Below are 27,632 nucleotides of genomic sequence, written 5' to 3' on the forward strand. Positions count from 1 at the left end.
TTATTCTATTGAAAATTACGGTCTAAGAAGAGAAGTAGCTTCGATCAATGGAGTTGTTTTTCCTGGGATTAACATCTTTTTTTTATCAAGAAACAGAAGAGGAAAGAGAAAAAAGTTCTTTCAACAAGTGATCTCTTTCATGTCAAATGGGAACTATTATTAATCATTTCATCTATTGAGAGGGTAAAAGGGGTAAGGAGAGAGAGCGAAAAGTGGTGCTATGGCGAATTAAACAATTACAATAATTTCAACACATTATAAGTCAATTTTGTGATCATAATAGAAGAAAATAGTTGATTATTATGGACCGGACTTCTTTTGAGCCGCACTAATGAATAGCTCTTAAGACATTCAATTCTTAATGATAGCTATTTGCCAACGAATCCAAATGTCATTGCAGAAAAAGCGATAGCTTTTTTGATATTTCTCTTCGTTAGAAGGCTTGAAGTAGCGTTATTTATCCTCTCCCTTTTTTCGGGTTTCCAATACCCTAAAGGGCCATTTGATTTGGCTGCTTGTAAAACACTATCACGTTTTGTCTAATGAATGAAGATCAATTTTTACAGCAACAACAAGAAGCGGAGCAACAAAAACATGGACATGTCCTCGATGATGATGACAACGACGACAACAAACATTTGAAAAAAAACTGTTGCAATTAAAGTTTACCCGAGTTTTTCTTATGACAATTTTTTAGTGGAAGGGTTATAATGTTAGGGTTACAAATACAGGTAAAGTTCGATGGAATCAATTCCCTGACGGGTTTGGAGACGAAAATCCAGTTGTTAAATCTAGGTATGAGGAGAATGCTAGACAACAGAGCACTGCTGATATTATTCTAGTCGTAGCAAAAAATAATAAAAAAAACACGTTCAAGTTTATTTCCAAAGTCAATTTTTTCATTAACCTACTTCTACATTTAAACCGACAGATATATTTATGCCATCAGCATATGACTAAATTTACCTCATATTCACTACTATATCTAATGCTGAACAAATTTCAAAGTCTAAAAAACAGGCAATAATTTTACATTTTTCGAAAGAAATGATTATTCAAACATTTTAGATTTGTGACCCAATGGAGTAGAATGACAACGTTTTGGCAATCAAAGCTACTTAGAAACCAATCTTCTAACCTACTATTATACCCTCAGCTATATGGCTAGAGAGGGTATATATCATTTGATACGGCCAAGGCGTGTCTCATCGAAATAACGGTTTTGGACCTCCAAATCCGTTTCAGGGCATTTGGAGTCGATTTAGCGATGCCCGTCCGTCCTTCCGTCTGTTTGCTGGCTGGTGCGGACAATAACTCTCAAAGGAATTATCCGATTTGATCCAAACATGGTACATCGTAATATTATTGTCAAACTTAGATCGAGTTATAAGATGGACCAGATTGGTCCACTCCTTCTGGTACCATTCCCACAAAAGGTCAAAATTTTGAATAATAATAACTTTTATAAAATTTGAAGTAAGAATCCGATTGTCTTCAGATTACACATATTACAATAATTTTATTAACCCAAGGTCTGGTGTGAAAATCCTCCTTCTGGTACCTCCCCCCACAAAGGGTCAACTTTTTAAATATCCATGAAGCTTATAAAATGCGAAATTAACATCCGATTCCATTCAGTATATTTCCATCAACACAATATCTGTTGTAAAGATGATAGAGATCGGACCATATCTTCTGGTACCTCCGCCACAAAGAGTCAAAGTTTTGAATAACCAAAATGATTATAAAATCCGATATAAGCATCCGGTTCTCTTCATATTTCACATATTTTATTATTTCTACTAACACAAGATCTGCTGTGAATAAGGGGTAAATCGTTGCACTCCATCTGGTACCTCCCCCACAAAGGGTCAAAATTTGGAAATCGATGATGCTCATAAAACGTAAAATTATCATCTGATTTCATTCAGACTAGGTACATCTCAATATTTCCATCAACACAAGATCTGTTCTAAAGATGGTAGAGATCGGACCATTTCTTCTGGTACCTTCCCCATATAGGGTTCAAGATTTTGAAAAACAAAATGCACAAAAAAGCGAAATAGGCATCCAACTCTCTTTAGATTTCACACATACAAACATTTTTGATAACACATGACCTGTTGTGAAGGTGATACATATATCTTCGAACCCCTTCTTGTACCTCACCCACCAAAGTCAGTACTTTTATCTGAATAACTTGTGAAATAAGTAAGCGATTCTTTACAACTTGCTATATCCCAATATTTCTCTCCACCAGAAGAAAGAAAATTGGATATAAATGTTCGATTTTCTTAGAATTTTGCCCATACCAATATTTTTACCTGTACAGGGTGAGATGAAAAACTGCAACCAACTTCAGACTGCTGTCATTTCTAAGCCACTCGTTCCACAAAAATTATTCCAGTTACAGCTCATTATATTGTTTACAAGCGTACAAAAGCATTCTGGTGAGATTTTTCCAGAAAAAAAGTTATTCGTGATGGAATTCAAGCGTGATAGTGTGATTTCTTTATTTTTGGCTGGAAAACCACAAGTGGCTATTGTTAGAGCACTCCAGTATTTAAATGTGAATATATCTTTGGTGTCTCGTACGATCGCTCGTTACCGTGATACTGGTAGCGTAGCCCGACGTCAAGGAAGTGGACGGAAGAAAACAGTACCATCAGCAGAAATGATTCGAAAAGTGAAGAAGGGACTTGATCGAAAACCGCATCGCAGTGGCCGAAAAATGGTTCGTGAGCTGAACATATCGCAATATTCCATTCGCTAAATATTGAAAAATGAGCTTGGGGTAAAGCCATTTACATTTCAAAAAGTGCAAGAACTTACACCGCAACAGAAAGAAAAAAGACTCAAAAGAGCTAAAGAGTTGCTTCGCTTGGCCAAAAGTGGTGAACTGCCTAAATTGGTTTTCTCCGATGAGAAAACATTCCTTGTCCAGCAGTTTGTAAACAAACAAAATGATCGTGTTTACTTGCCAAAGAGGTCAGCTGAAAATGTGCAGCTTCGGTTAGCCACCAGAACTCAAGCGCCGGCCATGATGATGGTGTGGGCCGCTATAACAGCCGATCAGCATCAGCATAAATGCCGAATATTGTCGCGAAAAGCCTCGGGCACGCAAACATTTTGGACGCAGACCTTGGACATTCCAACAGGACTCAGCACCATCACACTCAGCACGCGACACCCAAGAATGGATACAAAATGAGGCCCCTAGCTCCATTTCCAGGGCACAATGGCCATCAAAATCTCCGGATACCAATCCGTTGGACTATTGTGTCTGGAGTATTTTGGAAAGCAAGGTTGGCACTAAAAAATATCAAAGCGTCGATCATCTCATGCAAGCGCTTCGTCGGGAATGGGGTTTGATTTTGTTGCAGTTTTTTTATATTCCCATGTAAATGTTCGATTTTTTGAAATTTTGCCTATACCAATATTTTTATCTGTATTAGTTGAAGTATTAAAATGAAATACGTCGATCGACTATATCTTCGACGTCGGTCGACAATGTCTTTTTAACATTTTCTAAAAATTATCGCATATCTCATATAATGTGAAGGAAATAGTGGATATAGTCCAAACCTGGCACGTCGCAATATTTATATCAAATTTATTTAGGTCCGATACGAATTACACAATAATGGCCCATTCATTGGGAACCTACACCATAGAGGGTAAATAATTTGAATAATTATAACAGAAGTCAAAATATATTTAAACATTGATACCTTTTAACTTGTTAGTATGAATTTCTATAAGCCCACTGATTCAAAGCCAACACATATAAGTTCACTCGTCGAATTTTCTTCCACTGTCGATTTTATGCCCGACACCTGGCAATATTATTAACGCATAGCTCATAACCCTTTAAAGGGACACCGAAAACAGACCTAACCTATGTTAAGGGGGAAAATAAAATAAAATTGTTGCAGTTGTCCTACAATTTGTTGTAGCCAACGAGACGACGTCGTCGTCTTCGTTGTTGTTGAAATTGTTTTCTGACGTTGAACAAATATTGGCGACAACAAAACATTTAATTGTTGTTTGTTGTTACGTTTTTGTTTTCTGCTTTACGAGCTACAATGTTTCTTCAATGTGGCGCAAAAAGTCACGAGACTTCCATTTGCCGTCGTTTGGTGTTCAATGGAGGAGTTTGCTTCTTGTTGACTTTTTCGTTTCAAGAGAATAAGAAAAGGAGGAAACATTTAATGCTTAGCCATAACTACAATTTTTTAAAGGAATAAAATTAGTAAGGGAGTATGTTAGGAATGGTGGAGTGTCTTCACAAAGGAGTTAATGACTGTAAAATGCTCCTCTTTTTTTGTCGAAAAGTTATTGTATTCTAGTGGCGGTGATTTTTTTAGAAAGTACATGAATTCTATGTATTTTATCGTAGAACATCTTCTGGAGATTGGTATGTGAATGTGTAGATGTAGATTCCTAGAAATATGCTACACAATCATTTTCAACTAAAATTCACAGAATACCATTTGGAATTCAGCAATTCCATATGTTTTATAGAAAATTCATTTGAAATTCATCAATTTTATTTGAATATTCCAATTGAAATTCACACATTTCTTTTGAATTTAATATTCAGATTTTGGGAATTCCAGTTGAAGTTTAGATATTCACTTTGAAATTTAGAACTTTAAAATTTAGAATTTTGCATTTGATATTTAGATGTTTTAAAGGGTGAAGCTTTGGCTTACAAACAGCTTACACACTTTTTGTGTTTTGCTTTACTGTCAAAAATTTCGATTTTGGAGTTACAATCAGCCAGAAGCATTGAAAAAGAAACAAGTAAAAAAAAAAAAAAACATTAAGTTCGGTGGGGCCAAACTTTTAATACCCTCCACCTTAGGGTAAAGTAAACATTAGAAGAAATGTGGCAAAAACCATTAAAATGCCGAATATCGGCAGGTACCGTTATATTGGGTCTATACCAAACCGTGGACCTACACATACAATGTTTCGCCAAAGGAGCTAGAACCCATTATGACCTACAAAAACCAATTTTCAGACAAATCCGTGAAAAAATGTGGCAAAAATCATCAAATTACCGCATATCGAATATTTGGCTATACCAAAACGTGGACCTATAATTACAATGACTCACCACACGAACTAGGACCCATTATGATCTACAACTACCAATTTTCAGAGAAATTCTTGAAAAAAATGTGTCAAAAGTTATCAAAATACCGAATGTTGGGAGGTACCGTTATATGGGGACTATATCAAAACGTGGACCTATACATACAATGTTTCGCCACACGAACTAGGAGCCATTATGACCCACAAATAACAATTTTTAGACAAATCAGTGAAAAAATGTGGCAAAAACCATCAAAATACCGAATATCGGGAGGTACCGTTACTTGGGGGCTATACCAAATCATGGACCCATACATGCAATGTTTCGCCACCGGAGCTGGAACCCATTATGACCAACAAATACCAATTTATAGACAAATCCCGAGGAAAAATGTGCCAAAAAAAATTAAAATACCGAATATCGGAAGGTATCTTTATATGGGGGCTATAGCAAAACGTGAACCCATACTTGCAATGTTTTGCCACACGCACAGGGACCCGTTATGACCTACAAATACCAATTTTCAGACAAATCCGTGAAAAAATGTGGCATAAATCATCAAAATACCGAATATCGGGAGGTACCGTTATATGGGGACTGTACCAGAACGTGGACCGATATATCTCATTTTTAATACCAACCATCCTAGACACAATACAAATTGCTCTGCTAAATTTTGGCACCCTACGTCAAATAATGTGGGCTGTATCGCGATTTCAACAGACGGACAGACAGACAGACAGACGGACATCGTTAAATCGACTTAGAATTTTATACTGATTATGAATATATATATACTTTGTGGGGTCTACGACGAATATTTAAGGATGATACAAACGGAATGACAAAGTTAATATACCCTCCTTTCCAAGGTGGAGGGTATAAAAATAGATTTTAGATGCTGTGAATCCTTATGTGGCTGTTAATGGTGAGCGCTACAGTGAGATGATATCCAACAACAAGAGCTTGATTTGCATAACATGTAGTTTCAACAAGACGGTGTCACATGCCACAGCACACCTAACAATGGACTTCTTGAGAGGAGAGTTCGGTGAGCATTTTATTTTACGTTCGACAGCGTTCAATTGGCTTTTTGTGGTGGCCATGCTAAAGCTCATGTCTATACAAATAAACCCTCTTTAATTGACGCATTGGATGCAGACCTCTGAAAAACTTGTTTAAATTTATACAAAGAGCGAACCTCACTGGAACTCGAGAAAGTACGTTCGTGGGATCAGAAAAAAACTAGCAAATTAATTTTTTCGATGTCGCTCGGATATGAGTAACATTTTTTTAACAAAGCAGATTCTACACTTGCCGAGCACTCTTTTAGTTTTTGTCATACCGTTGTTGTATTTCTATATATGTGTAATTTTTCGTACAAGATCAATCGCAATTCCCATTGCAATTATGGGGAATATTACCGGTTTTTTCAATATAGCCCCCATAATAAATTGGGGATTATGTCCGTTGAGGAAGCAAGGAGTCTGACGGTTTGCTGTGTGGACTACTTACAAAAATGTTTAAATGTAGTAAACTTGGGTTCGCGTTGGCCGTAGGGAGATATACCTAGAGGTGAAAGTCTCCAACCCCGAAAGTCTCAAATTTAGAAAACATTGGACCAAGGCCGGCTGCTTAGAAAAAGTTAAAAATTGATTAAACGTAGTAAATTGGGTTCGCGTTAGCCGGTTCGGGACCTACCCAGAGGAGAAAGTTTGAAGCCCCCGGCCTTAGGCCGGCTACTTACAAATGGTTTAAAATTTAGAAAACTTTGGTTCGCGGAAGCCAGACACACCCCAGACATACCTAGAAGAGAAAAAAGTTTAAAATTTAAAAAACCTTGGTTCGCGATAGCCTTTGGGTGTGTCCGGCACCCAGAGGAGAAAATCTCAATTTTTTCGCACACCCGTTTATGTCCGCCGTTCTTTTTGACAAACCCGATTTATTTCTTGAACATACCATTATGGGGGCTATGACCGAAATAAATCGGTTATAATCCCCATAATTGTAATGGGGATTATGGCAATTGAAATTATGACAAGGCATGTTTCACTCCCGAGTAAAAATAAGCAAGTCTATGCTCTGATTGGAAGACAATATACAATGTGAGATAACAAAAAGTGCAACAAAGTCAAATGCCATAATTTTTACATTTTTTTCTAATATTATTGAATGAAAGCAACAAAGGTCTGAAATAACATCAAATTTTAGAATAAGTTTAGATTTGTTCGAATTGTTCACCTTTGGCACGAATTATGGCTTCAAACGGCTAATGAAGCCGTCACACGCTGCCCGAATGTTGCTCTCGGTACAGGTTTTCCATCGATGGAAGATCTTCAATCGGATTTGTAAAGGCCCTCAAATTGTAGGAGATCTCGTAGAGGTCTTCTACACATTAAATGTCTTCTATAAATTTTGTCTCGATATAAGATCTATTATAGTCACAATATCTCAAATAGTTCTTCTGTAGAGTGGTAGATCTTTCATAGTTAGAAGACGTTCTTTCTTCATCCACAATCTTCATTGAATATCGTTTCCAAAATATGATGGAAATATTTTCTTTCTTTGGCATTACTTTGATACTTCCTATAATTTTTAATGACTGTATCCAGTATAACACTTTTCTACAGATCATTTTATGGGGAGTGGCTTTAGCTGCCATAGTCTTGTTATTGGTCTTTCAAAGCTCAGTCAGCCGCATGTGACCGTTTTTACGCTATTGACTCTCACCATGGACGACATACATACATATGTTTTGCGTGTATGGTTGGCATGGCGACGATTTGTTCGGACATCTATTCCTACGAGTTTCGTATCGGATCGCTGGTAATTCAGCGTTTATTGATTGAATCAACGAATAACGAAACAAAAGGAAAGCAAATTTTTCACAATGGAAAAACTAAAGCGGCAGAAAAAAAACTGTTTTACAATGAGGTAGAAAGACACGTTTATTGTTCCGAGCTTTTGTTTACCGCAGACATACTTTCATATACATAGATGTGTATATAGATCGTTTGTCTTCCAAGGTGCCAAAGGTAATTGCATGCCTACAAAGCAAAGAATTGGACAAAAAATAGGTGTTTCCGGAACTTTGAAACCAAAATGTGAGTGTCTATGGATTATTTGTGGCGTTTTGTTTTTCCAATGGCATTTCTAAGTCATAAATTGTTGAAGAATTTTGTTTCCTCTCTTTGTACCCAGACACACAGGGAAAGGTCTGAGGCCTTTTGTTGCAAATTCTCATATTTATACATGATCGTTGTTTACCCCCTGTTATTCGATGGTCGAATATTTGAAGAGTCGCAGAAATAAAAAGATCATTTTGAATTTTACTTTTAAATTTGTGACAATGCGGTATATTTTAGAATTATTCATTGCCTGTATTCATCGATTAGCGAATTTTCTTTTTTTCAGAGAAAAAATTTGTTTTTACACATAACAAGGTATATTTCGAATTTGTTTTTGGGATGTAAAAACTCACGGGATAATCAAAGATGAATAACATTTTTATCCCATCCTTATAGGTACAAGGTATAGAAACCAGAAGTTCTCCTATAAAAGAAGTATTTTATACAGGCCTTTTAAAGAGAGAATATTACTGTAATTCGATGTCCAGCAGAGCTTCGGTATATCTTGCATGTGTAGAAAATTTGAAAAGGGTTTTGAAAAGAACTTCAGGTCTGTGCTATTGTAATTAGGTACATGGTTTATTCTGAGATTTTTAGTGAACATTTGTGTAGAATGTTCTTGTTTTAACACCTTCCACCTAAAATGAAATTTCATTGTATTTTCAAGCGTCAACTCAAAAAAAGTCCGGCGAAAAAATGATCAAAAAATGGGTATATATCACTTGATACGGTCAAAACGTGCCTCATCGAAATAAAGTTTTTGACGGGTTGGACCAAATCGGTTTTAGGACATTTGGAGTCGATCTAGTGATGTCCGTCCGTTCGTCTGTCTGTCTCGAAGGAACTCTCGAAGAGAGTATCCGATTTGGTCCAAACTTGGTACAGCGTAATATTATTACAAACTTAGATGGTGCTCGGAGATGGGCAATTTCGGCCCCCACAAAAGGTCAAATTTTCAAAAATATATTTTACTGCACAGAAGGAGAAAGGTAATCCGATTTTGCTCCAACTTTGCAAATCCTAATACTTGCAATAAGTGCTAGGTCAGGTGCGGACAATATTGGTCCATCAAGCATCTCCCCCACAAAGAGTCAAAACTTTGAATACTTATAACTCTTATAAAATGTTATGTAAGAGTCCGATTGTCTTCGAATTACATGCATCACAATATTTTTATTAACCCATGGGCTGGTGTGAAGATAGAATATATCGGTCCACTCCATCTGGTACCTCTCCACAAAGGGTCAACATTTTGAATATCCATGTGTCTCATAAAACACGAAATTAACATTCGATTCCTTTCAGACTTGGTACATCTCAATATTTCCATCAACATAAGATCTGTTATAAATATGGTAGAAATCGGACCATTCCTTCTGGTACCTCCCTTACAGAGGGTCAAAGTTTTGTATAACCAAAACGATTATAAAATTCGAATTCCGAAATCCGGTTGCCTTCATATTTCACACATCCCATGCATATGGGATATATCGGTCCACTCCTTCTGCTACCTCTCCCACAAAGGGTCAACGTTTTTAATAACCAAAACGATCCGATTTCATTCAGACTTGGTACAGCTCAATGTTTCCATCAACAAAAGATCTGCTATAAAGATGGTAGAAATCGTACCATTTTTTCTGGTACCTCCCCAACATGAGTCAAGATTCAAAAAACAAAACGCTTGAAGGCTAAAATTTTCGACCAAATTTCGATCCTTGAATTTTTAAAAGCAATATTGACGAAGACACTGTATACCAAAAAATGCACAGATTCTTAGGAATTTTTATCTGAAAATTTCCAAAAGTGTGGAAGAGGGGGAAACTTGCCCCCCCCTATTTTGGTTACTTTTCGATGGTTGGTTACTGTCCGATACTGTCGGATATCTCCGTAATTTTTGAAAATAAAAATTCATTTTTGTCGCACTGTGTAATGGGAAAGCTTGTTTGAGTCGAGATATTTTTTTTTCAAATTGTTCGACTGCGACTCTTAGACTCCGTGTCCGAGTCTGCAATCTTGGTTGTAAAAAATGTTTGTGGGTCCTTAAGTTCACCCTGAGTGTGCGCTTTATTCAGACTTATAAAAAACCACTCGGTATACCTTTCAACAACTTTTCAGAGGTCCCAGATCTGCCAAAGGTCTTAAACAAAAAGAAGTTCTTCAAGACGTCTTCTACAGAATAAACTCTTTCATATGTCTCTTACAGTAATAAGGCCTTTGACAGGATTACTTTGAATACCTTTCACAGGTCTCTCACATATAGAATTTCTTACTCTTTAGAGAATTTCTTGCACAATAAAATATGAAAATGACTTCCTCAAAAACCAGCCAGCACCTGCTTACAATGTTTTTTTTTTACCTCAAAACTATTTTAATGGCCATTATTTATTCTTAAATTTCGTTTGAAATGCAAAAAAAACCATCAGATTATCTATCATTCATGGTGGTAGAAAGACTCGTCAGCGTCACCAGCCGCCACCATCATCATCATTCTTTGCCGTCATCGTCTCTACAATGAGTTACATCAATTATATTCATTTTATTGTAATTTACAACGCCTACCACCTTTCAACACTACGCGATTATTTTAAGCTTTTCCAGAGATAGCCTTTGCAAACATTTCAACATAAAAGCAAACGAGAAATCCAAGCAAAACGAAGAAACAACGCCGATTTCAACAAAACGAAACAAACAGGGCTCTGAAACTGGCGTAAAAAGAAAATCAAAGCGAAACTTTTCCAAAAAATTGAGATGAAAGAAAAAAAAAATAAAATGAAGAAAAAAAGAAAAAACAAATCCTCAGACTGTTTTTCCATTTGTGCTTCTTTTTTTTTTGAAAATTCCGCTGAAAATCGAAGTTAGGCAAAAACTATACAACAAAACGTAAGAAATAGGTTCGCTAGAAATACCGCTGCTTGCAACAGTCAAATAGACACTTCATCGCAACGATCAATCTTTTAAAGTGCTGCTATGGCTGGGCTTCCACCAAAGCCGAAACAAGAAGAAAGATGGCCAAATAATATGAAACCCAAAAATGAAAAAAACCCGAAACGAAGGAAGGCGGGTGTTATACATTGTAGATCTTGTTACGAGGAGGGCTTTGAAATGTTCATCAGCTTAAAGTGTCATAAACATGGCATAGATGTCGAAAAAATAACCTTAAATGATCAGTATAACAGTTATGCAAGACTGCTATTTTCTAAACTTTAAAGGGATCCCAGAAGTCAAATAAACTTTTGTACAAAAATCAATAACTGTTATATTTAATTTCTACAATGGTGAAACGGTGAGAAACAGTTATATTAAACTGTTATAGGAATAAATTAGGTATTTCAATAAAAACTCGTCAAAAAACTGCAATGTGAAATTTGTCCAATACATTTTAACAAACTTTGAAGGATTTTAAAAGGTAAATAAAACTGTTATACATACTGCTATAACTGTAACATATGAAATTTTACTGCTAATATTAAAACAAAAATTGTAAACTGATTTTGAAAAGCATCAGAAAATTTGAGAGTATGCTAAAAAAAATTAAAATACAAATTTTAAAAAATTTTAAAATTACAAATACCAAAAAAAAAAAAAAAAAATAATTATATACAAAGTGAGATAAAAAACTGCAACAAAGTTTAACGCCATCATTTTTACATGTTTTTTTCAAATTTATTAAATGAAAGCAAAAAACGTTGGAAATGGCATCAAATTTTAGAATTAGTTTAGATTTTTTCGAATTGGTCACCTTTGGCACGAATTATGGCCTTCAAACGGCCAATAAAACCGGCAGATCACCACTTTCGACAAAGCGAAGCAACTCTTTTGCTCTTTTGATCTGTTGCGGTGTAAGTTCTTGCATTTTTTGATATTTGAATGGCTTAACGCCGAGCTCATTTTTCAATATTAGCCGAATGGACTATTGCAATATATTCAGCTCACGAGCCATTTTTCGGCACTGCGACGCGTGTTTCGATCAAGACGCTTCTTTACTTTTCGAATAATTTCTGCTGATGTTGCTGTTTTCTTCCGTACACTTCCTTGACGTCGGGCTTGAATTTCATCACGAATAATTGGTTTCTGGAAAATTCTCTCCAAAATGCTTTTGTACGCTTGTAAACAATATAATGAGATGTCACTGGAATAATTTTAACACCTGTCGGACGAGTGGCGCAAGAATGACAGCAGTCTGAAGTCGGTTGCAGTTTTTTCATCTCACCCTGTAGAAAGAAATTTCAAAATCTTTCCTTATTAAGCTGAATTTTTAAACACTCAAATGCTTTAAGTATCGTAATTATGGCAAAGACTTCGAAAACAAATGTTAGACAGTTTGTATAACAGTTATAAAAACTGTTATACAAACTGTCATAATAATAACTTTTGTGTTTGTTTGAAGAAACGAGTTTATTTTTCTTAATATTAAATGATCAAATTAAACTGTTATACATACAGTTATACGTGTCAAATTTATTTACATTTGCTACAACCAATGAAAAAATGGTTTAAAAATTGTTATACAAACACTAACATTATAATTATTAAGAAGATTATTTTTCGAGTGCAGAACAGTTTGAGAAAACTGTTATACAGCTGAGGACGTTTTGCAAATGGCCACTTCACAATTTTCTGGATAATGAGAACAATCTAGTCTGTGCTTACTAGGTTATAAGGGTGTTTATATTGCTCTGTCGGCGTTGATAATTATGGGGACATGAGTAAAGGAGGTAAATTCCAGGACTGCTGGATCTTGATATGTAGGCGTTGGCCTACTCTAGATCTGAGCCACCAGTTAGAGCGGTCTCCACTAAGCCGTCTGAAGGAGTGGCGTTGGAAGGCCCAGTATCCTGTATATTACTTGCCAATCAGTCATGATAGTAAGCTTAAACATACAGTCTCTCTCCAGTCTTCCTGGCAATGGTTAGTCCGTCTTCGTGTCTCGATATTTTACCACCTGTGACGACTTTGAGCATTGTTTGGGCATATACCAGTTTTTAAACAACTTTCATAGAAATTTTGCAACACCAGCATTTTCGAACCACCTTCCATTCTGTAATATCTTAGTCTTTACGCCGAATTCTGTTTCTTTTGCTATGTTGGCTTAAAATAAATCCCTCCGAAAACAATTGTAAGCTTAGCTTTTCCACCACAACATAGCTGGAATTGTGGACGTAGACTTGGTCTTCGTCAGTCATCCTAGCCGTTCAAAGCCATGCCGTTAAACTAGATCGCACACTAGAGATAGAGGCGTGCCTCTTGGCTAAAGCTTTGTACGTGTTGGTATTACGTCCAATAAAAGCACATAGCAGGAACAACAACAACAACAAAATAAAATCAACTGTAGCTAGGAAAATTTTGAGATACGCCGCCACCACAACAATAATAATTGCAATAGCCTAGGAGATAGATGGGCTTTCTCTGAAGCAACATTGCATAGGATATCCTAACACACTTTGGGACCACATTCAATTGGTTTGATTTCGTTTCGAAAAAAAAGGTTACAACTAAAATCGAAGAGACTTTGCTACGCCATGAACTGAAAGAAAAACGTTTAAAACCTTTCGAGAGGGATTTTCAATTGAAGTCGATGATTTTTTTCTTGGATTTGGGTTCAACCTCCCTTCACATTGAATGAAGTATTCCCCCTTTTTCGGATATACCTCTCTAATACAGGCGTATAAATTATGCCGCATTATTTAACTCTGGGCCTAAATGCTTGCCCAAGGTAAAATTGAAAAAAAACGTCCTAAAAACTGATTTTCTTTAAACGTTTGGATTTAATTTTGTTATCCTTCACACCGCGTCCCTTTGTAACAAAAATCGTATCATATCTAGGCTTCGTTGTTGAGAAAACAATAGCAACTAAATACGTTTAGCTGGCAGATTTAGCAAAGTTGCGCAAACGCACAGCCAGCCAGCCAGCCAGCCAGTCATTGCAGTTTCATCATTACCAGCAACGCCACAGCATTGCACAAATAACCGTTATTAGAGAATTATTGTAGAGCTTGAATGGCAGGGCGGAATACGAAATTCATTGTTTGTCCAGGGACCAGAGTTGGTTGTTGCTTTGGCGAAGATTTTAAATGAAGGGTGGCGAGAAGAAAAGCAAATATCTGGAATTGATTTCACATTGTAGTATAATTGGTTGGCAAGGAAGGCAGTACTAAGCTAGAATATTATTATGGTACCCGGACTGGAGGAAGAAAATAATTTAATTTGGAAGTAAAGCAAGCAACACACGTCTGTATGCTTGTAAAACTTCCGGAATTTTCCAATTCAAGAAGAGAGAGAGAAAAGATTTTTCGCAACATCAAAATATGTCTGAAGACCCAACTAGAGAACATATTTTTTATCACACACACAGTTTAGTGCCGTTATATGAGGGACAATTTGAAAAATATTTTTATACACTCCACTCATTCCGTTTGTAAAATCCCTAAATGTACGTCGTAGACCCCATAAATTTAGCAGAACAATTTGTATTGTGTCTAGGATGGTTGGTATTGAAATTGAGTTTTGGTATAGCAGCCATATATAAACACAAGTAAAATAAGTAAAGAAGCTGTAAGTTCGGCCGTGCCGAACTTTGAATACCCTCCACCATTTGGAACGAATTTGGTAATTTTCCAAAAAAAAAAAAAAAAAAAAAAAAATAAAATCCGTAAAAAATTCTTTTAAAATCTTAAAAATACCGAATGTAGCCATTATATAAGCGTCTATACGACGACGTTGACCTGCATTGACAACTTTTGTCATAAGCCATTAAAACATTCAAATGCGAAATTTGAAAAAAAAATCGGTGCATAATGTCGCTAAAATCAATCATCCGGATGTAGACAATTTTCTGTCATAGGCCGTAGTGTCCATTACGGACTTCAAATGCCAAATTTGAAACAATTTCGGTGAACAATGTCAATAAATTCATCAAAATACCGGATATTGGGAGGTACCATTATATGGTGGCTATTCCAAAACTTGGACCTGCACAGACAATTTTCTGTCATAGGCCGTAATGTCCATTACGGACTTCAAATACCAAATTTTAAACATTTTCGGTGAATAATGTCGCTAAAATCATCAAAATACCGAAAGTAGGGAGTTACCATTTTATGGGGCTATATTAAAACGTGGACCTACATGGCCCATTTTCAATACCAAAAGCCCTGCAGACATAATATACATTTGAGTAAAAATTTATCAACTACTTCATTTCGTTCGGAAACTGGAGTGATTTCCAAAGACGGACAGACAGCTGATCAATGAATATACAGGGTGAGATGAAAACACTGCAGCCAACTTCAGACAGCTGTCATTTCTAAGCCACTCGTCCGACAGCTGTTAAAATTATTCCAGTGACAGCTCATCATATTGTTTACAAGCGTACAAAAGCATTTCGGAGAGAATTTTCCAGAAACCAAGATATTCCTAATGGAATTCAAGCATGATAGTGTGATTTCTTTATATTTGGCTGGAAAACCACAAGTGGCTATCTTTGTGTCTCGTTCCATCGCTCGTTACTGGTAACGTATCCCGACGTCAAGGAAGTGGACTAAAGAAAACAGCAACATCTGCAGAAATGGTTCGAAAAGTAAAGAAGCGACTTGATCGTCGCAGTTGCCGAAAAATGGATCGTGAGCTGAACATATCGCAATATTCCATTCGGCAAATATTGAAAAATGAGCTCGGGGTAAAGCCATTGAAATTCCAAAAAGAACAAGTACTTGAATCGCAACAGAAAGTAAATAGACTCAAAAGAGCTAAAAAGTTGTTTCGCTTGGCCGAAAGTGTTGAGCTGCCGAATTTGGTTTTCTCCGATGGGAAAACATTCGTTGTCTAGCAGTTTGTAAACAAACAAATTGATCGCGTTTACCTGCCAAAGAGGTCAGCTGAAAATGTGCACCTTCGGTTGGCCACCAGAACTCAAGCGCCGGCCATGGTGATGGTGTGGGCCGCCATAACAGCCGATGGTTGCTCTCCGCTCGTATTAATCGACCGTGGCATCAGAATAAATGCCGAATATTATCGCGAAAATATTCTGGAGGGTGTATTAAAGCCTTAGGCACGCAAACATTTTGGCCGCAGACCTTGGACATTCCAAGAGGACTTAGCACAATCGCCGTCAGCAGGCACCACCCAAGAATGGTTACAAAGTGAGGTTCCTCGCTTCATTTCTAGCGCACAATGGCCAACAAAATCTCCGGATACCAATCCGTTGGTGTCTGGAGTATTTTGGGAAGCAAGGTTGTCTGTACGCCTGTCTGTTGTAATCACGCTATCTTTCGAATGCATTGAGATAGAAGTCTAACATTTAGCAGTTGGCAGGTTATGTTTGTAAAGGGTCATGTCGGTCCACGTTTTCGTATAGCCCCCATATAACGTAACCTCCTCATATTCGGTATTTTCATGTTTTTAGCGAAATTATTCCAAATTTCGTATTGGAAGTTCGTAGTGGGAACTACAGCCTATGGCAAAAATGTTTGTATGCAGGTCCACATCTTCGTACAGCCCCTATATAACGGTACCTCCCGATGGTCGGTATTTGAATGATTTAAGACACATTATTCACCGGAATCGTTTCAATTTTCGCATTGGAATGGGTACTACAAACTCTGGCAAAAAGTTTCGTATGCGGTTCCACGTCTATGGGGGCTATATAACGGTACCTCTTGATAGTCGGTATATTGATGATTTCAGTAACATTATTCACCGGACTCGTTTCAAATTTCGTATTGGAAGATCTTAATGGGTACTACAACCTATGGCAAAAATTTTCGTATGCACGTCTTCGTATAGCCCCCATATGACGATAACTCCCGATACTTGGTATTTTCATGATTTTTGCGACATTATTCACCGGAATTGTAACAAATTTTGTATTTAAAGTTCCTAATGGGTATTGCAACCTATGACAAAAAATTCATATGAAGGTTCACTTTTTTTTTCAAACGATGGAGGGTAGAATAAGATTAGCTTTTCTAAAATTCCACAGTATATGAATATGTGTTTAGATTAATAAAAAACTCCATATTTTACCTTTTCTATTACGATTTCAGTAAATGATTGTTAATTTCTTCAAACCTCTATGCAATTTGTTCAAAAGAACATATTTTACTAACACATTTTTTAATTTTGTTTTTATTATTATTTTATTCTATGTCAGCATATAACTGACCTATATAATTATTGTTTGCCTTATGCAGGCCAATAGCCTAAATAAAGAAACACCTCGATTGGTTTCACATTGCATGGGTTATTGGCTGAAGTAATTTATTGCTTAGTTAACTTTAAATGCTAGTTTTAATGAATTCAAAAATGTATAAATAGAAAGCAAAAATAAATATTCTTGGTAGATTACAAGAAATTGTAAACATACCAAGGTTACACAATTCAAGTGTTGTGTATATCTGCTTTAATTAATATTAATAAACATTTTTTGGTGACCCCGACGTGATCCTGACAAGGATTACTTGATTCACTCATAAATTTCGAATTTCCCCCCACCAGTGGTAAGGAATTTGAAATATTTATTTGTGAAAGGAGCTAGTTACGTACAACTAGTAGCACCATCTAAGAGCCAGAAACATCTGGAGAAGAAGCCAGTACCTACATCAAGAATCTGAATCAACTGATAGCTAATCACCGTAAGGCGGATACAGTATGGATCTAGCTACAGTAATCGAGCAACAACAAGCAGCAATTGCCGAGTTGAGGAAGGCAATTGCGAACGTAAAAAAGGCTCCATTGGAAAGAAGAACGGTGGAGTTCTACAGCAAAAAGCTCAAGGAAATGGAAGCACTCTGGGCAGAGATCGATCGCAATGAAAACAAAATTCGTGCAGATCCTGCGGCAGAGTCACATCTCCATATCACCAATAACGAATACCAAGTCATTGGTGAAGAGTACAGAGCTGCAATCGACAACATCGAGGCAGACATCAAAAGGGGCAAAGAACAAATGCCTCAGAAACCGCTTCCCGCAACAAGGGAGGGGGTGCAAAAACAATCAGGCCAGTTTACTGCAACCAGCAGCGTGACTGCATTAGTGAGACGTCAGAGGGCTCTAATGCAGTCCATACAAACGTTAATAAGGGGCAATTCAGGCCAAGCTGCTCCCTGTCAGACAGTGGCTGCAATTGAAAAACTGTGGACACACGTGGAAGATATCCACTTCAAAATGTTCGAGGACTTTGATGACCCAACGTTGGTGGGGTACGATGCATCAGCCTACGTTCTCTTAGAGGAAGAGACGTTAAAGTTCAAAGAAAAAATATCGACGCTAACACAGGTCGATCATTCGTCGTCTCAGCAGAGATCAGGCGGAAACTTGGCAAATCAAGTTAATCTGCCAAAAATTACAATCCCTCAATTTAATGGGGATTATTCGAAGTGGCAGACGTTTGCTGACATTTTTGGGAAAATGATCAACGAGCAAGCCTTGCCACAAGTGCAAAAAATGTGGTATCTCAAGGCCAACGTGACTGGGGAAGCCGAGAAACTCATAAGGCACCTCGAGTTGACCGAGGCGAATTACGACATTGCCTGGAAGACACTCCAAGACAGGTACAATAACAAGAGAGCTCAAGTGTCAACTATACTTGAGAGAATGCTAAACCTGCCCAACATGTCTGGCGATAGCAGATCAGTGAAGGACTTTCATGATAGTCTTCATGAATCGTTATTGGCATTGGAGGGTCTTGGAGTAAGGCCAAAGGAATGGGATCCACTCTTAATCCACATCCTAACAAAGAGGATGGACAAGACTACTCATGTGTTGTATGAGCAGTCGATTGTAGATTCGAAAGAACTCCAAACGATGGATCATTTCATGAAATGTTTGAGGAGTCGTTTCGAATCATTAGAAGCTGTCAATGGGATTCAGAAGAGCAAACCGTCAGCGACGACTGCTTCCACCACGATCCGTAGATGTCACATGTGCAAAGGTGACCACCCCCTATATTACTGCAAACAGTTCTTGGCAATGACAGTGCCCGAAAGACAGAAATGGGTTGCTAGACACAAGATGTGTCTAAATTGCTTCAAGGATGACCATCAGGCAAAAACGTGTACAAGTGGGAAGTGCAGGAAGTGTCAACAAAAACACAATACACTTTTGCATTTTTCAACGAGGCCACAAGTAGAGAACAAGTCAGCAGATTTGTCGGTTCAACAGCCGCCAACAGTAGCATCGGCGAATAGATCCCAATCATACGTACTTCTTGCAACCGCACGTGTTGCGATCAAGGCAAATAATGGAAGAAGCTATGAGTTTAAGGCGATTCTGGATTCCGGTTCACAAATTAATCTGGTGTCAGAGCGACTAGTGCAGAGATTGGGTATCGAACCCATTCAAACATCTCTCTGTATCGAAGGTGTTGGAGGTAGATCAAGAACCGCAAACCACAGGGTCAACGTGGAGCTTAAGTCACTCACCAGCAAATTCAGAACACGCCTAGAAGCCTTTGTGTTACCAAATATAGTGCCACCCCAACCAAGCACTGAGATCGACATCACATCATGGCCTATTCCAGAAAACATAAAACTAGCAGATCCCTATTTTTATCAAACGACCAGGATTGACGTACTACTTGGAGCAGAGTTCTACTTCAACCTGATTCTCTCACAAGAACTTCGAATGTCCAAAGAGCTTCCTATATTGAAGAACTCAAAACTAGGATGGGTTGCTAGTGGAAGAGTTCAGGCTGAATCAGAAACTGTGACATGCGCCGTTTTCGGAGAAGATGAACATGCTTTAGAAGATTTATTAAAGATGTTCTGGGAACAAGACGATGTTTGTGAAGACCAGAAGTTGACAATAGCAGAGGAACAGTGTGAAAATCACTTCAACCAAAATACAACAGTGAATGAGAATGGTCGGTTTGTGGTGCGATTACCGTTTGCAGACGGCCCTGAGAAAATTTCTGAATCCTTGAATATTGCAGCATCAAGATTCTTTGCGTTGGAACGTCGCTTATCTAAGGATGCAAGTCTTCACGAGCAGTATGCTAAATTTATGAAGGAGTATGAGGATCTGGGACATATGACGAAAATACAATCAAGAGAGGTGCGTGGTAATCATTACTATATCCCGCATCATTGTGTCCTACGCCCAAATAGCAGCACAACAAAACTGAGGGTTGTGTTCGATGCGTCTTGCAAGTCATCATCTGGATGGTCACTCAATGATATTTTGCATTCAGGTCCCAGGGTTCAAGGAGATCTGTTTGGAATGCTGTTGCGGTTTAGACTGCCGAGATTTGTGTTTACAACAGACATTGAAAAGATGTACAGACAAGTGCTAGTCGACAAAAGAGATCGCAAATATCAACTAATCGTATGGAGAAACACTCCAGACAAGGAACTCGAACATTACATGTTGAATACGTTAACATATGGTACGACGTGTGCCCCATATCTTGCTACAAGATGTCTGAAAAGGCTAGCAGATACGAACATACAAAGATATCCATTGGGGGCGATGGTATTGCAAAAGAATTTTTACGTTGACGATTGCATGTGCGGGTCTGACAGTTTAACAACGGCAATTGAGATGCAGAAACAAGTTAATATGTTACTACTGGAAGCTGGATTTAGACTACGAAAATGGTGTGCTAACCACTTAAAACTGCTGCATGGAATTCCTCCAGAAGATAGAGAAGTAGATCTCAATTTTGACAAATCATCAACCAAGGTTTTGGGATTAACATGGATTCCTCAAGCAGACCGATTTTGTTTGAAGAGTGATGTGAACGAATGCACCAAGGTCACCAAGCGGAAGGTCACATCTGATTTGGCAAGATTGTTTGACCCCTTAGGAATTGCGGGTCCTGTGGTGTCAGCAGCTAAGATCTTTATTCAGCAACTGTGGAAGAATAAACTTGGCTGGGACGAGGAACTGCCAGCAGAAAGGGCAGCATATTGGCTATCGTTCCGAGAAGGTCTGAAGATGTTAAATGATTTCAGGTTACCCAGACACATGTTTGATGGAGAGAAACCAACAAAAATTGAGATACATACTTTCGTGGACGCGTCAGAAAAGGCATATGGTGCTGTGGTGTATCTTCGAGCTATGCTGCCAGACGGCAGGCATATAGTCAGACTTCTTTGTTCAAAATCAAAAATAGCACCAATAAAGGAGATCACGCTGCCACGGTTAGAGCTTTGTGCCGCTGAATTGGGAACAAAACTTACTGCTAAGGTCAAAGCCGAATTGGGTTACGAAGATCTAAGGACTATTTATTGGTCAGACTCAGAGATTACATTGTACTGGATCAATTCAGAACCATCAGCTCTAAAGACGTTCGTTGCCAACAAAGTAAAAAATATACAAGGCAGATCGATAAACACTCAATGGCGACATGTGGGGACGAAGGATAATCCTGCCGATTATATATCCAGAGGTATGAAACCAGATCGTCTGTCGGGATGTCTGATGTGGTTTTATGGACCCACGTATCTACATGGAAATGAATCTCTCTGGCCGGGGCCCTTCTCAAAGAATAGAGAAAATCAATCCGATCTTGAATTCAAGACAAAATCTACAGTATCAGCAATTGCCTCACAGAGTGGGTTACAGGATATGATCTATGGAATCAACCACAAGGGTTCATTTAGACGATTACAACGTATTGTCGGTTATGTCCTGCGATTTTCAGAAAGGATAAAGGGACGCAAGCATGGAAGTTCGACAGATGTATTGACACCTATGGAGTTGAATCAGGCGATGCAACTAATAGTCAAGACCGTACAGGTGGCAGATTTTGCGAAAGAAATTCAGCAATTGAGGAAACATGGAGCATTGGACAAATCAAGCTCCATACATAGTTTAACTCCGTTTCTTGATGACAGAGGAATACTTAGAGTCGGTGGCAGGTTGGAAGAGGCAACCTTAGCATACGACACAAAACACCCGATGTTGTTACCATACAACGATCCAATTGTGAAACTCATTCTTAGCATGATCCATTTAGAGAATAGCCACTGTGGCTCACAACTATTACTGGCAACATCAAGACAAAAATATTGGATAATCAAGGGGAAGGCTATGGCTCGCAACATTGTGCAAAATTGCGTAAGGTGCACCCGGGCGAAGCCAAAGTTATACAACCAAATCATGGGAAATCTCCCACCGAGCAGAGTCACACCAGCAAGGCCGTTTATTGTCTCCGGCGTTGACTATTGCGGACCGTTATGGGTCCACTACAAAATACGAGGCAAGAGACCACACAAGGTTTACATCGCTGTCTTTGTCTGCTTCGCAACAAAGGCTGTACATTTGGAAGTAGTTACAGACCTAACAACGGAAGCATTCATTGGAGCATTGAAGAGATTTATCTCTCGGCGAGGAAAATGTCAAACCCTATATTCAGACAACGCGACTAACTTTGTAGGTGCTAAAAATCAGCTCGATGAATTCAATAAGGCTGTCTTTGGGGAGAAAGGCAAAAAAATAATAGCGGAGACGTGTTCAAGAGAAGGGATCGATTTCCAGTTTATTCCCCCAAGAGCACCACATTTTGGTGGCTTATGGGAAGCCGCGGTGAAGTCAGCCAAGCAACTGTTGCTTCGCACCACTAATAGTGCATCATTAACCCACGAAGAGTTGGAAACAGTTGTTATTGAAATAGAAGCAATCCTGAATTCCAGACCGTTGACTCCTATTTCTGACGATCCAAATGATCTAGCTGCATTAACACCTGGTCATTTTCTTGTGGGAGAACCGTTAACGGCACAGGTTGACCCATCAGCGAACCAATGGTCAACATCATTGACAAGCAGATGGAAGGTCGTATCTCAAATTAGACATGAGTTCTGGAAACGTTGGTCCACGGAGTACTTAAATACTCTGCAAGAAAGAAGGAAATGGAGTACACCATCTCCAAACGTGGAACCTGGTCAATTGGTCATTATTAAGGAAGATAACATGCCTGTAATGCAGTGGCCGCTAGGCAGAATAACCCGAACATATAAGGGCAACGATGGAGCCGTTCGTGTAGTCGACGTAAAGACACAAAACGGCGAAATTAAAAGAGCTATAACCAGATTAGCTCCTTTATGGAAAAAGGAAAAGGAACCTCTTCCGCCTATAGAGACCAAGAGTAGGAGTGAAGAGCCATCTCCAAAGCGATTGAAGACGTCAAGCAGCATGCTAGTATCGATGATGCTTGTGGCTTTACTATTTTTACCTCTATGCTTGTGTCATTCGTTCAACATACACAAGTTTGAGAATAAGCCCGGCATCTATTTTGAAGGAATTGGAATCACAAAAGTAGTAACAGCAGAGTGGAAACTGATCACTTATTATGATCTTTCCCCATTTTGGGCAGATATGGATGGCTTTTCTACCGGGATAGGAACCCTTCAGAAGTTGTGTAAGATAGCAGTTGAGAACAGAAGCTGTGAGATACTTTCAGAAAATCTTATTCAAGTACAAAAGCAGTTGGAATCAAATACACTGAACATATTCCCCAGGCGCATCAGGAGAGGAGCTCTAAACATAGTCGGGAACCTCGCACACTCGTTATTTGGTGTCTTGGATTCGGAATATGCGGAGCAAATGACTGTGACAATTGAGAAGGCAAATGAAGACAAGCAACATTTGTTGGATCTTCTAAAAAATCAGACATCTATTATTGATTCAACAATCAACATAATTAGAAAGGACGAAGATACGAGCCAAAGGAACTTCGGCAACATGCAAGTGGAATTGAACCTTTTGGCAAATAAGGTGAAGAAAGAAGAAGATGTTGTAAAGACAACACAATCAATTATGTTTCTCACTTCACAGCTCATGCTACTTTCATCAAGGTTGAAACATATAGAAGATAACTTAATCGACGTTTTAACGGATGCTCATCATGGTCGGATAAGTCCGTTGCTACTTACGCCACATCAATTGCTACAAGAGCTCCAAACCATCAAGGCTCACATTCCTCCATCTCGTGCTCTACCCGTTCGCGAAGATAATGTTTCGGATTTCTTCAAATTAATGAAGAGTAAGGGAAGGGTTATTAAGAACCATATCATATTCGAGATTCGCCTTCCATTAGTGGATCTCCAGCAGTATGATTTATTCAAAATGATCCCCGTACCTATGCTACGATCCGGTCGATTTATTTCAATAGCTTTGAAATCAACATTATTGGCAGCTAACGTCCATCGGGATGAGTTCATATCGCTAACCGCAGAAGAAATGAACAGCTGCATACATACCACAAATGACGTTTTTATTTGCGACAACCAAGCGAAATTTAGCAAAGGCGATCGATCACATTTATGCGAGGTGATTTTCTTATTGAACAAATCGTCAGAAGCGTGCGACTTGCAATCGACCATGCACCACCAAACTTGGAGACAAATGGCACAAAAGAATAAATGGATGTTTACTCTAGCCAATTTAACAGAATTGTCCTTTGTTTGTGGTACAAAAATGACACACCTGGAGGTGCAAGGAGCTGGAACTTTAGAAATTGGGCCAGGCTGCATTTTCAAAGACAACACATTTACAATATACGGTCACTACGAAAACAAAACAACAGTGCACACATCATATCTGAGACTTAAGCCACTGGATTCCATAATCTCAAGCAGTAAGCTTGTCTTGCTCAACAAAACATTAAACAGCACCTATGAAACACATGCTGCTGAACTCGTCACCTTACACCAACAGCTAAAAACTATTGAAATCGGACGCCTTCCACAATTAATGAAATCGACGGCCATTCACCATCATACCATCAGCTATCTAGCTCTTTGCATTGGAATTGGAGTAGCCATATACGTCATTGTCAAGTTTCGCCACCACAGAACTTCCAACAATAACATGAACCCAACACCTACCCCTCGGCAGTCAGTCTCATCATCATACGTCATTGACCAGACAGTTTCTTGAACGTTCCTCGTTCAACGTGGGGGAGAATGTTCAAAAGAACATATTTTACTAACACATTTTTTAATTTTGTTTTTATTATTATTTTATTCTATGTCAGCATATAACTGACCTATATAATTATTGTTTGCCTTATGCAGGCCAATAGCCTAAATAAAGAAACACCTCGATTGGTTTCACATTGCATGGGTTATTGGCTGAAGTAATTTATTGCTTAGTTAACTTTAAATGCTAGTTTTAATGAATTCAAAAATGTATAAATAGAAAGCAAAAATAAATATTCTTGGTAGATTACAAGAAATTGTAAACATACCAAGGTTACACAATTCAAGTGTTGTGTATATCTGCTTTAATTAATATTAATAAACACAATTCATCAATGAACACCGAACTCTCTTAGCAGGTATCCAATATTAACTCTTGGTTTTAGTTTGGCAGCACAAAATGTTGTGTTTTTTGCTCAGCTTATTTGGCAATCTAAAACTACCAACAAATATTCAAATGCCACCTCCTGTTGATACTGAAAATAGATTAAAATAAAGAGATAAAAAATAAATTAATGAAAGGGTTTTGAAATAAAGTCAAAGTATTATGAGCAAAAAAAAAAAAAAAAAAAAAAAAACAGAAACGTTACAGAAAACAACAAGAACAGTATGTGGCTTAACAAGTTTATACAAATTGAGAACAACAAGGGACAAAGCAAAATATCGAAAAGCGAATCAATTGATGGACATGTCTTCTGGTCGTTTCATTTATAAATAATTCATATGGAAGGGAAACACCAACGTTTTGGAAGAGGTTTATAAGTTGGAAGTATAGAATATGCAATATTTTCAACGGATATAAGTTACACTTCCTGTAGGGAAATTAAAGTTGTAACAATGGAGGTGGGACATTTTTCAGACACATAGATGGGAAGTGAGAAAGTCACACCTTCAGTGCATGGAAATTAAGTTAAAAAATCGAAATATCAGAAATGTGATGAGTCTTAAATTTCAGCTTTCCAGCTTATCAAGAATTACCAAGTCTTTGGACTTGAAATCTAATACAAAAAAGAGAAGCATACAAGCAACATCTAAATCAATGAAGATTAAAATAACAGTATATTATTTTTTTCTGGTAATTGAAACAATAAAAAAATGACTTGCCATCCATCACTCTCTGTTGTCTAATCTCACCGCTGCTGTTTGTTGTTAGACATTTATTATAACCTCATTATATGACAATTATTGGCGCTGACGACTGTCTCGTAATGACAGTAATGAATAAATGTTGATATCTAATTCCATTTAAATTACTCCCAGCAACATTGCTATAAAAATACTGAGACCAAAAAACCAGACGTAAAAAAAATCGTTTATTAAATCAAGTTATATGCGAATGCATGGGGATGGGAAAAACAAGTGATGACGGGTGGGGGAAGAGCAGTGGTAATTGTCCAGCCATTCATTCCAAACAAATTACTCCAAATATGCGCAAAATGACAAACTGAGATGGAAGATATTTCAAGATTTTCATTGGTCTGAAATTTTAATTGGCCCCTGGTCGAAGTTGTCCAATAAAAATGTTGCAGAAGCAAGTTAAGATGTCTTTGTCTTATACACATACATGTATACATGGGAGGGGATATGATTTTGAGTACAGGGGAACGTAATTGTTGATGGCATAACTTGGTAGCTAATACCACTAGCTAAAGGTAGAAAAGTATTATATATAGTGAGATTTTGTAGAAAGGTCTTCATCTGTACACATAAGAGAGGTATTCTACTGTACACAAAAGAAGAGTGTTCTTCTGCTGTACACAGAAGCAGAGCGGTCGTCTGCTGTACACAGAAGAGATCTCTTCTGCTGTACACAGAAGAGGAGAGGTCTTCTGCTGTACACAAAAGAAAGGTCTTCTGCTATACGCAGCATAGAGAAGTCTTCTGCTGTACGCATAAGAGAGGTCTTCTGCTGTACGCAGCATAGAGAGATCTTCTGCTGTACGCAGCATAAAGAGGTCTTCTGCTGTACGCAGCATAGAGAGGTCTTCTGCTGTACGCAGCATAGAGAGGTCTTCTACTGTACGCAGAAGAGAGGTCTTCTGCTGTACGCAGAAGAGAGGTCTTCCGCTGTACGCAGACGAAAGGTCTTCTGCTGTACGCAGAAGAGAGGTCTTCTGCAGAAAAGAGATCTTCTGCTGTACGCAGAAGGGAGATATTCTGCTGTACGCAGAAAAGAGGTCTTCTGCTGTACGCAGAAGAGAGATCTTCTGCTGTACGAAGAAGAGAGATCTTCTGCTGTACGAAGAAGAGAAGTCTTCTGCTGTACGAAGAAGAGAGGTCTTCTGAAGAGAGGTATTCTTCTTCCGCGTAGAGAAGAGAGGTCTTCTTGGTTTGTAATTTACAAAGGAATTTACCTCTCTTCTGTGAACAGAGGAGAACCTCTTTTCTGTGTATAGAGGAGGACTTCTTTTCTGTGTCCACAGAAGACGATCTCACTTCTGTGTACAGGAAAGATCCTATGTCCTATGTACAGGAGAGGATCTCTCT

At 38.1% G+C, this 27,632-nt stretch overlaps 1 protein-coding gene across 3 annotated transcripts in view; it reads right to left on the reverse strand.

The window, feature by feature from the left end:
* Positions 1-27,632, reverse strand: part of LOC101887337 (protein N-terminal asparagine amidohydrolase) — a 147,131-nt gene that overhangs the window by 36,874 nt on the left and 82,625 nt on the right. The window contains exon 1 of one of the 3 annotated variants that reach the window (XM_059120596.1): positions 17,251-17,308. The exons of the other annotated variants lie outside the window; for them this stretch is intronic. The gene's annotated coding sequence lies outside the window, so the exon portion shown is untranslated. Of the gene's footprint in view, positions 1-17,250; positions 17,309-27,632 lie in introns of those variants that run through there. 3 annotated transcript variants of the gene reach the window in all.

This window comes from Musca domestica, unplaced genomic scaffold (genome assembly GCF_030504385.1).
Source record: "Musca domestica strain aabys unplaced genomic scaffold, Musca_domestica.polishedcontigs.V.1.1 17, whole genome shotgun sequence".
In the NCBI taxonomy this organism is placed as follows: Eukaryota; Metazoa; Arthropoda; class Insecta; order Diptera; family Muscidae; genus Musca; species Musca domestica.